The sequence below is a fragment of the Myxine glutinosa genome, unplaced genomic scaffold, assembly GCF_964187855.1.
Source record: "Myxine glutinosa unplaced genomic scaffold, kmMyxGlut1.1 SCAFFOLD_1026, whole genome shotgun sequence".
In the NCBI taxonomy this organism is placed as follows: domain Eukaryota; kingdom Metazoa; phylum Chordata; class Myxini; order Myxiniformes; family Myxinidae; genus Myxine; species Myxine glutinosa.
In genome coordinates this window covers 123754-135416 of record NW_027617121.1, presented here as the reverse complement: position 1 = coordinate 135416, position 11663 = coordinate 123754, and the positions used below count along the sequence as shown (strand labels likewise).

At 53.3% G+C, this 11663-nt stretch overlaps 1 long non-coding RNA gene across 1 annotated transcript; it reads right to left on the bottom strand.

Annotated features, from left to right (window-relative positions):
* Positions 1–1228: 1228 nt before the first annotated feature.
* LOC137429417 (uncharacterized) lies at positions 1229–11008 on the bottom strand. Its single transcript, XR_013621611.1, has 2 exons — positions 10704–11008; positions 1229–1755 (listed from the first exon to the last, which is right to left on the bottom strand). It is a non-coding gene; the product is annotated as an uncharacterized LOC137429417 (long non-coding RNA).
* Positions 11009–11663: the final 655 nt, after the last annotated feature.

Sequence of the window (11663 nt, the reverse complement as noted above, 5' to 3'; positions counted from 1 at the left end):
AATCACCCTGTAGATAAGGATAGCTTATCACTTTCCATTGTAAAGTTCGTTCTGGAGCTACTTGTTAATATTGTTGACGACATTCTGATTGGGCGAGAGTTGGTGCCCTGGTGTTGGGCAAGCGGCTAGGGTGAGGGCTTAGGATCCTAGGATCCTGGGTTCGAATCCCGGTCAATCGCTGAATTAACGCCAGGGGGTTGACTCAGCCTGTCATCCTTCCGAGGTCGGCAAATTGAGTACCAGTTCACTGGTAATTCCCTGGTTGTCGTAAAAAGGCGACAAAAAGGGTTGGCGTCAGGAAGGGCATCCGGACGTAAAGCATTGCTTCAAAAAGGGGACCAAAAAACAACAACAACCACGGTCCCCGAAAAAGGCCAACCCCCGCTTGCGGGGAAAAATGGCCTCTAAAGGTGGTTTTATTCTGATTGGGCGAGAGGAAGCGAAGCCAGTTGATCCTCTCGAGCAGGTCAGAAATCACGGGGTGAAGTTCTCGCTAATCACGATCATCGCTAATCACGGGGTGCCGTGCCTAAGTTCTTGTCGACCGGCACATGTCTCAGTAATAACATCTCAAATACATACAACATGTAATAATCGTATATCTGAAACGATCATGAAGCATATTAAGCTTTTACTTCCAGACAGAGCCTCCCGAAGCACAAATGTGAAGCGGATGGCACCAGATGGTACGAAGTAAACGACCCTTTCTTTGATCAATCACAAAATGGAGGATTTGCACCCTGACCTCCAGGCTCCAGGTCATATGATCTCGAAGAGCCAATAGAACGGCTCGACAAAGAACACCAACAAGTCAGTTATTTAAACTATCCACCAGTGGGCAGGACGTAAACAGTAAACCATCGTAGTGAATTGAAAATAAACACTTACCGTCGTGTTCTGCCGCACGGATGTCTGAAACTTGCACACGACCTCCACATTTTGGGAAAACCCGCAACCGCACTCCAGACTCCCCCCCCCCCTCCCCCCTGTCAATCATTTTCGTGTTTTCAATGAAATATTTAATTCAAGAAAGCATTTTAAAAACAACTTTGAATTGTACGCTCTTGGAAACGTCAACAGTTAATTAGGCGGTGTATTAATCCAGTGCGTGGTTGGAGAATTTTCACTCAATTGGTTTCTTCATGAAACCCATTTGACGAGTTAAAATAATTTATTCGTGAAGGTGTAAACTCAAAATAAATATTCGTGAAAAACCCGATGGACACGATGAATATTTCACCTTTATTTGTCACCGTGGGGGTTAAATATGCTCGATCAGGTTCGATCAATCGGGGTATGGGGTTATCGAGAGGTCTGGTGCACGTGCCTAAGGATCCGAACCCTCGCCTCTGGCCTGGGCTTGAGTCCCGCTTAGGGCGCAAGGGGCGAATTAGCATAAGAATAGTGGGGAGAACCAAAAGACATAGTAGCATTATTGGGGTCCGCATCTCAGCCAACTCCACCCACAATGTGCCCTGCAAAGCACAGCTCCACCGGCTATCCCATGGCTTGACCCCATTTTTTTCCGCTCAATCACTAATTAATAAATCTCCACGGCCGTTGACCACAGTTGTGACGCCACGTCCATGTTGTGTGCTCCCTTCCTGTCCCATCTCCAGGTGCTGCATGACGTCATCGCTGCGCACCCAAAGGGATTTCTCAGTTTTCACTCCGGTTTCTTTCTTTGTTGTTGTCTTGTTTGTCCGGGAGATATCTCATTCATCCCTTGAACGAAGCAGCTTGATACAAAACAACCTGTAAAAAGTGTTCACACAACCCTTTCGTACACGATGGAGCGGTGTATAAGCTTCATAAAGCGACATTTTCACAAAGTAATAATTGGTGTGGAATGCATGGTGCGAGTTTAAAGTTAGATAGAGGGTGTAGGTAAATTAAATGGATATTGAAACCTGTGGTGCTGATTGTGGTGTGGAATGTCGTGTTTTGTTATATGATTGTGTTATCTGATGTTGGAATTGTACATATATGGACACACCACAAATGTGCTTTCGAGTCTTCCCACCAGAGTTGATAGGGTTAGATCATCTCTCTATGATGAACGGAGCTCCAGGTCATAACGTCTGGCAACAAGCATGTCTTGGCTTTCATCAGGAACAGCCCGCTTCACAGCATTTTTGAAGGATGCTGCTGCAAGAATCCTGGTAGCGTCCTGAGCTGAGCTGAACAGTTCCCTTTGTTGACTTTCACATCATGCCGCATCAGGAGACGTTTGTTCGCTGATATGAACTGTCTGACGGTAGGGTTGTTATTACTACTAGTCCAGTCAATCTGTAATTTGACCTCAAACAAGTTTGCAAAAGAAATACTTTTTTGATAAACATGCTTCGTAGTATTGCCTTAATGATATATTGTGGCGGACACGATGGCTCGCTGGCGCAGTGATGTAATTCCGCGCACCAGTGGGTGTCGGCCACGCCCCAGGTGAGGCGTGGCCTCCAGATATACACGCGGGCTCGCAGCCCGGAACATGGCAGTGCTGATGAGTGAGCAACCAATAAAGAGCTCGACTTAACCCAAAGCGTTGTGGCCTACCTTTGTTTAACGTGTGTGCCCAGCACCACACTGGTGACCCCCACTGGTTCAGCCGTTGCTGTACCCCGAACGCGCCATGGCCATCAACGCTGTCGCGATCAAGCTCCCGGAGTTCTGGGAAGCGCAGGCCGACACCTGGTTTCTACAGGCCGAGGCCCAATTCCAGCTCCGGGGCGTCACGGCGGACGACACGAGGTACTTTTACGTGGTCGCTGCCCTTGGAACCGGCACGGCCGCCTGAGTCGTGTCCTTCCTCCGGCACCCACTGGACGAAGGCAAGTACGCGGCGCTCAAGCGACTTCTCCTTGACACGTTTGTCCTCACAGAGGCCGACCGCGCTGACCGTCTTTTGGACCTTCCCGTCCTCGGCGACACACGACCGTCCGCCCGCATGGATTACATGCTGTCCATGCTCGGCGATGGCCACGTGGATTTCCTTTTCTGTGCTCTCTTCCTCCGCCAGCTACCTGTACAGGTACGGCTCACGCTGGCCAGTTCGACCATTACGGAACCGCGCGCCCTGGCCAGGGAGGCGGACAAGTTTTTCGCGGCCCATGACGCACGGCCGGCATATAGCATGGCCGTCGTGGATCCCGGCGCCGCGCACGGCGCGAGTGGTTCGGATCACCACGTGGCATGGCGTTCGGATCCTCCCGAACATGGCGCAGGTTTGGCGGATCCGCGCGTGGCCGCCGCCACGCCCCGCCCACCACCGTCGTCACAACCACCACCGGGCCAGACCTGGTGCCACTTCCATACCAGGTTCGTCCACAAGGCCAGGTCCTGCCGCCCGCCTTGTACTTTTGGCAGGTCGGGAAACGGCCAGGCCGGCGCTCGCTTCCTGCCATGAGCGTCGGCTATACTGGCAGCCTTCTGTTCATAACAGACACCTCGGGTCGTCGCTTTCTGTGCGACACGGGAGCGCAGGTGAGCGTCCTCCCTGCCTCCGCGTCCGACAAGCAAGCTGGGGGCCAGGGCCCCGCTTTGCTTGCCGCCAATGGCACGCCCATGCGCACGTTCGGGAAGCGTCGTCTCTCGCTGCGGTTCGGGAGGCAGCGCTTTCAGTGGACGTTCGTTACCGCTAGTGTCCCCATGGGCCTACCCGGAGCGCACTTCCTCTGTGCGCATGGGCTGTTGGTGGACGTGAGGCACAGACGCCTTGTCCAAGCCGAAACCTTCAGCTCGCTTGCTTGCGCGCTGAGCAGTTCGTTGAGCAGCTCCCTGGGCGGCTCACCGAGCAGCTCGCCAAGCGGCTTGCTGAGCGGTTCGGTCCCAGCGAGGTTGGTCTGCACGCTTCCGGCAGCGGACGAGTTCACCCGCCTCCTCGCCAGTTTCCCGGCCCTCACGCGGCCCACCTTCTCGGCGGTGGCCGTCAAGCACGGGGTTGAGCATCACATCCCCACCGTCGGGCCACTGGTCTACGCCCGGGCACGCCGCCTCGACCCGGCGAAGCTCGCCATGGCGCAGGAGGAGTTCGCCACGCTGGAGTGACTGGGCATCGTCCGGCGCTCCAACAGCGCATGGGCATCGCCGCTGCACATTGTGCCCAAGCCCGGCGGCGGGTGGCGGCCGTGCGGAGACTACCGCCGCCTCAACGATGCTACCACCCCCGACCGCTACCCGGTCCCTCACATCCAGGACTTTTCCGCCCGGTTGGCGAAAATGTCCCTCTTCTCCAAGGTGGACCTCATCCGCGGATACCACCAGGTCCCCTTCAGGCCGGAGGACATACCGAAGACGGCCGTCATCACACCAATCGGCCTCTGAGTTTTTGCGGATGCCCTTCGGGTTGAAGAATGCGGCCCAGGCGTTCCAGCGGCTGATGGACAGCGTCTTGCGCGACTTGGACTTCGTGTATGTCTACCTGGACGACATCCTCGTTGCAAGCGCGTCCCGTGAGGAGCACCTCCGCCATCTCCGCATGCTCTTCGAACGCCTGGGCCGGCATAGCCTGATCATCAACCCCGCCAAGTGCCGGTTCGGCGTCACCGAAATCGACTTTTTGGGGCACCGGGTCACCAGGCACGGGGCCATACCCTTACCGGCCAAGGTGGAGGCGGTCAGGGGTTTTCCACGCCCCCGCACGATCAAGGGGCTCCAGGAGTTCCTGGGCATGGTGAACTTTTATCACCGTTTCCTGCCCCGCATCGCCCAGCTCCTGCGCCCCCTGCACGAGGCCCTCCGGGGGAAGCCGGGCAAAGGCGACGTTGCCTGGACCGAGCCGATGGATGCGGCGTTCGCGGGCGCGAATCTCGCCTTGGCTAACGCCACCATGCTCGCGCACCCGGCGCCCGATGCACCGATCGCCCTCACCACCGACGCGTCGGACTACGCGGTGGGCGCGGTGCACGAGCAATGGGTGAAGGGAGCTTGGCAGCCGCTGGCGTTTTTTAGCCGGCAGCTCTGCCCGCACGAACGGTGGTACAGTACCTTCGATCGCGAGCTGCTCGGGCTCCACCTGGCGGTCCGGCACTTCCGCCATCTGCTCGAGGGCCGCCCGTTCGCAGCCTTCGTCGACCACAAGCCCCTGGTTTTCACGATGGCCAAGGTCGCCGAGCCGTGGTCGGCCCGGCAGCAGCGTCACCTCTCGGCCGTGTCCGAGTATATGATGGACATCCGCCACGTCGCGGGGAAGGACAACCCAGTGGCGGATTGCCTTTCCCGGTCCGTCGCCCACGCGGTCCACCTCGGGATCGACTATGCCCGGATGGCGGCGGACCAGTCCGCCGACCCCGCCGTCCGGGCTTTTCGGACTGCCGTCACGGGCCTCCGCGTCACCGAGGTGCCGTTCGACGGCGCGGGCACGGCCCTCTTGTGCGACGTCTCCCTCGTCCGGCCTCGCCCCATCGTGCCCGCTGGGTTTTTGACGCCATCCACGGCCTGTCCCACCCGGGCACGAAGGCCTCCCAAAAGCTGGTCGCCGACAAGTTCGTCTGGCATGGCCTCCGGAAGGCCGTCCGCGATTGGGCCAGGACGTGCCTCGCGTGCCAGTGCGCGAAAGTCCACCGCCACACCCAGGCCCCGTTGGCCCCGTTTATTGTGCCCGAACGTCGGTTCGACCACGTTCACGTGGACTTGGTGGGACCTCTGCCCCCCTCACGGGGTTTCACCCACGTCCTCACCATGGTGGACCGCACCACCCGGTGGCCGGAGGCCATGCCTTTGGCAGCAGCGACGGCGGCGGACGTCGCGCATGCGTTCTTCGCCACTTGGGTTGCCCGGTTCGGCGCCCCCTCGGACATCTCGTCCGACCGCGGCCCCCAGTTCACCTCGGAGCTCTGGGGGGCGGTAGCGCGGGGGCTCGGCGTCCAGCTGCACCGCACCACGGCCTACCACCCCCAGGCCAACGGCCTGTGCGAGCGCTTCCATCGCGCCATGAAGGCCGCGCTCTGGACCAGCCTCCGCGACGGTGGCTGGGTCGACAGGCTCCCCTGGGTCCTGCTGGGCCTCAGGACGGCGCCCAAGGACGACCTGCGTGCATCCGCGGCGGAGTTGGTCTTCGGACAACTGCTGCGGGTACCGGGCAAGTTCCTCCCCGACTCCCGGTTCGGCGCATCCTCGTCCTGCAGGACGCCCTGCAGGAGACTGCCTGGAGGTTCGCCCCGGTGCCGACGGCGCACCATGGCTGCCCGCCAACGCACGTCGCCCCGGAGCTTCGCACGGCGGAGTACGTATTCATCCGCCACGACGCCCACCGGACACTGCTGCGGCCCCCGTACGACGGGCCCTTCCGCGTGCTGGAGACCGGGGCGAAGCATTTCACCCTGGACATCGGCGGTACTCCTGACCGCGTCTCCGTGGACCGCCTCAGGCCGGCCCACCTCGACTTGGACCACCCCCCGCAAGCGGCTCTGCCCCCGCGTCGGGGCCGCTCCCTGGCGGGCGGACCCCCAGCGCCGCCCAACCCCACCGTCACGCCACCCCCCTGCCCTGCACCCATCCCAGATGCCGCCAGCGGCATCCCAGATGGCATCCCGGCATCCCAGACGCCGCCAGCCGCCAGAGGGCGCTTCGGCCGGGTCATCCGGTTGCCCCGCAAACTGACTCTCCAGGTGCGTGGGAATTCTGGGGGGGGGGGGGGGTGGGGCGTGTGGCGCACACGATGGCTCGCTGGCGCAGTGACGTAATTCCGCGCACCAGTGGGGTCGGCCACGCCGTGGGGGACCCCACTCCCTCTCGTCGAAACTCAAGGTGGGGAACCCGATCGAAGCAAGGGTGGAAATCATTCCATTTATGATGACGAAACGTCTGATGCCCGACGTGGAGATCAGTTTCTGAGATTTGGGACATGGAATGTAGGGACAATGACAGGGAGATCAGGAGAAGTGGTGGAAGTATTGGTCAGAAGAAGAGTGGACATATGTTGTGTGCAGGAGACGAGATGGAAGGGAAGTGGTGTGAGAATGGTGAAGGGTAGGCAGGGACAGAAAATGATGATTGGAAAGCTCTTGGTGAACATCATCTCGGGATATGCTCCGCAGGTTGGTCGGAGTGATGGAGAAGGACAAGTTCTGGTGTGCTATAGAGAAGCTGATGGAAAATGTGAAAGATGAGGAAGTTGTTGTGGTAGGAGGAGACCTAAATGGACATGTGGGAAGGAGTATGGACGGTTTTGAGGGAGTTCATGGGGGTTACGGATATGGAGTGAGAAATGGAGAAGGTGAAAGGATTTTGGAGTTTGCTGATGGAGCTGATTTGTTGATTTGTAATACTCAGTTCCAGAAAGAGGATAATAAGCTTGTTACATACACGTCAGGTGGGTCGACGACAACCTTTGACTACCTGCTGGTGCGTAGGTGAGATAGGGGGCACCTCCGGGACACAAAGGTGATCCCGGGGGAGGAGGCTGTTTCACAGCACCACTTGGTTGTCTGCGACACAAGGGTGAAAGGTGCGAGGAGAGCTCGGTGGGTGAAGTACCAACCGAGAATGAAGGTGTGGAGGTTGAAAGAGGTGACAGTGAGGGAGGCATTAAAAGAGAGGCTGAGTATGGTGGAGGATGATGTGGTTGAGCTTGAAAGTGGTTGGATGTCAATGAAAATAGTCTGTTGGGAGCCGTTGGTGAGGTATGTGGATGGACAAAAGGACCACCGAGGCACTTGGAAACGTGGTGGTGGGATGATGAAGTTGGAAAGAAGATTGACGAGAAGAGGAAGAAGTTCAAGGAGTGGCAGAAGGCGAAGGGTATGGGGGCAGAAAAGGCAGAGCATGAAAGTTATAAGGCAGCCAAGAAGGCTGCAAAGAAAGAGGTAGCAAAGGCACAGGAGGCATGTAGGAAAATGTTCGGAGAACGCTTGGATTCGGAAGAGGGTCAGAGCGGTATTCAGGATTGCAAAGCAGATAGCGAAAGAGAGGTGTGATGTGATGGGGGTGAGTTGCTTAAAGGATGAAGTGGGACAAATCGTTGTGGACCCAGATGGAATTAAAGGAATATGGAAAAGATATATGGAAATACTGTTGAATGTAGAGAATGAATGGGATGGCAACATCGAGAGTAACCCAGTTTTAGGACCAGCAGAGAAGATAACTGAGAAGGAAGTTGAGGAAGCGATAAAAGCAATGAAGGGTAGAAAAGCGGGAGGGCCGACGGGAGTTGTGGGAGATATGTTGAAGGCAGTGGGAAATTGGGGTGTGAAGAGAATGACAGAGATCTGCAATCTGGTGGTGAAAGAAGGCCGCATTCCAGTGGATTGGGAACCGAGTACCCTCGTCCCTCGACACAAGGGGAAAGGTGACCCTCTGGACTGTGGCTCGTATCGAGCGATAAAGTTATTGGAGCATGGAATGAAGGTATTGGAAAGGGTGTTGGAGAGGATAAGGAAGAAAGTGAAGATTGACGAAATGCAGTTTGGATTTATGCCAGGAAGAGGAACGACAGACGCGCTTTTTATTGTGAGGCAGTTGCAGGAGAAGTATATGGAGAAGAGGAAGAAGTTGTTTCTTGGGTTTGTTGATCTGGAGAAAGCATTCGATAGGGTTCCACATGAAGTAGTGACATGGGCATTGAGGAAGTTATGAGTGGAGGAATGGTTGATCAGAGTAGTTATGGCAATGTACAAAAGAGCGTGCACAGCTGTTAGGACGAAGGACAGGAACAGTGGTGAGTTTGAGGTGAAGGTGGGAGTGCTTCACGGGTCGGTACTAAGTCCACTACTATTTGTAGCTGTGATGGAGGTGCTGGCTCAGAACGTAAAGGAGGGTTTACCATGGGAGTTGTTGTATGCAGATGATCTGGTGTTGATTGTAGAAAGTATGGATGGACTGAAGGAGAAGATGAACAAGTGGAAGGCATGTATGGATATGTATGGAAGGTATGGAGACAAAAGGTCTGAAGGTGAATATCGGAAAAACGAAGGTGATGGCAAGTGGTAAAGCATGTGGTGAGGTGGAAAGAACTGGGAAGTGGCCGTGTGCTGTGTGCAGGAAGGGTGTCGTAGTGAATTCCATCAATGTACAATGTGCGCTGAGTAGGTTCATCAAAAATGTAGTGGTTTGAGAGGGTCATTAACCAGTGTGGCAGCTACATTCAAGTGTAAGGTGTGCACAGAGGGAGCTGCAGATGGAGGAAATGTTGAGTTGGATCTTGGAGATGGCGTGAAACTGGAAGGTGTGAAAACATTTTGTTACCTTGGAGACATGCTGAATGGAGAAGGTGGATCAGACTCGGCAACGGTTGCTCGAATGAGATGTGCACGGAAGAAGTTTCGGGAACTGAGTGGCGTGCTGACGAGGAGGGGAGTGTCATTGAAGCTGAAGGGAAAGGTGTATGCTGCATGTGTGAGAAGTGTTATGATTTATGGGAGTGAGACATTGGTAATGAACGTAGAGCAGCAACGAAGGCTGGAAAGGGTGGAAATGCGAATGGTTCGGTGGATGTGTGGAGTATCGTTGAGAGAGAGGAAGACAAATGATGAATTGCGAAAGATGATGGGAATAGAGCCTGTGATGGATGCTGTGAAGAGAAACAGGTTGAGATGGTTTGGTCATGTGTTGAGGAAGGATGAAAGTGACTGGTTGAAAAGAGTGATGGAAATGAATGTAGAAGGAAGTAGAGGACGGGGCAGACCGAGAAAGACTTGGCTAAAGATGGTCGAAGAAGAAATGCGGGCAAGGGGGTTAACAAGGGGAGATGCAGAAAATAGGGCAAAATGGAGAACATTGTCATGGGGACCGCAAGGCTAACCCCCGCTCTTGCAGGGAAAATGGCCTTAAAATGCCTGTTGTTGTTGTATACATACTTCTTACTACATACTAACTTACATACTACATACATATCACTGCATACTTACTATCTGCATACTACATACTACCTTAATACTACATACTACCTTAATACTTACTACCTTCATACCACATACTACCTTAATACTTACTATCTACATACTTACTACCTTCATACGACATACTACCTTAATACTTACTATCTACATACTTACTACCTTCATACTACCTTCATACTACATACTACCTTAATACTTACTACTTTAATCCTTACTATCTACATACTTACTAACTTCATACTACATACTATGGTACCTTAATACTTACTACTTTAATACTTACTGTCGACATACTTACTACCTTCATACTACATACTTCGGTACCTTAATTCTTACTACTTTAATACTGACTATCTACATACTTACTACCTTAATACTACATACCACCTTAATACTTACTACCTACATACTTACTACCTTCATACTACATACTACCTTAATACTACATACTACCTTAATACTACATACCACCTTAATACTTACTACTTTAATACTTACTATCTACATACTTACTACCTTCATACTACATACTACCTTCAAACTACATATTACCTTCATACTATAAACTACCTTCATACTATATATTACCTTCATACTACATACTACCTTCTTACTACCTTAATACTTACTACTTTAATACTTACTATCTACATACTTACTACCTTCATACTACATGCTACCTTCATACTACATACTACCTTCATACTACCTTAATACTTACTACTTTAATACTTACTATCTACATACTTACTACCTTCATACTACATGCTACCTTCATACTACATGCTACCTTCATACTGCATGCTACCTTCATACCACATACACACAAAATATGTCAAAGTACGTTGAACATCTGATGAACAAACTGACTCGTTTCAAGTTTCGTGGGGCGGCGGGAGTGTTTCACCAACAAAGCCACAAGACTTCTTCTGGTGACTTCATTAGCTCGCATGGGAGCGATAGACGCATTGCGGGTCCAGGTTTTTTATATACGTCCGTGGAGCACGCAGGAAAGATCGGTCGGAGTAATTTGTCGCCATTGCTCAAGGTAATATGGCGGCGGGGTGGCATCGGCTCATCCGATTGAACGGCACGGGGCATGCTTTTTCCGGGATTGGCGCTGTTGTAGTTTTATTTTTCCTGTGAATGACCGCGTGCAGGATGTTTGCAAGCTACACGAGGTAATTATTTGATACCACGTTGAGTTATAAAGGTATTTTGCAAGAAAGTCATGACGTACGTCTCAACCGGATTTGTGCGTTGCTCTGGATTTGACTTGTGCAGGATGGCCATGGCGGCGTGCAGCCTGCGCGGATTGGCCGTTGCTTCGACGATTCGATACCGGTAAAGATTTCTTGATCTTCGTTTGCAGAACGCACAGGCTATTCTTCGTGTGGTAAAGAGATTCGCAATTCAAAAAACGAAGTAAAGATTATTACAGATGCTTGTGGATGACACCATATCGGTGATCCCCAACCTGACCCTGACTATAAACGTTCTGGTCGATCACAGATTGTATCACAAAGCTCTCTGATGGACGGAAAGCCGGGTGTCCCTTGTGCTGGCATAACTTGAGGGGAAGTTAAAAGATCCCAGGGTGTCTTTCGTGAAGAGCAGGCTCGTTACCGCCGACAAAGTCAGGCCTGTCCTGCCAGTTCGTGAAAGACTTTTCTTTAAAATGTCCCTTGGCCGATCCCACAAGTCGGTGAGAATAATAATTGGCGGGGTTCAAGGAGTCGTCGACGGTCGACGTGAAGCAGCTCGGTAATTAATTAAAGGGAGTGTGGCTTACACATGATCCATGAATTCCTGAGTAGGCTTCCTTGGCTG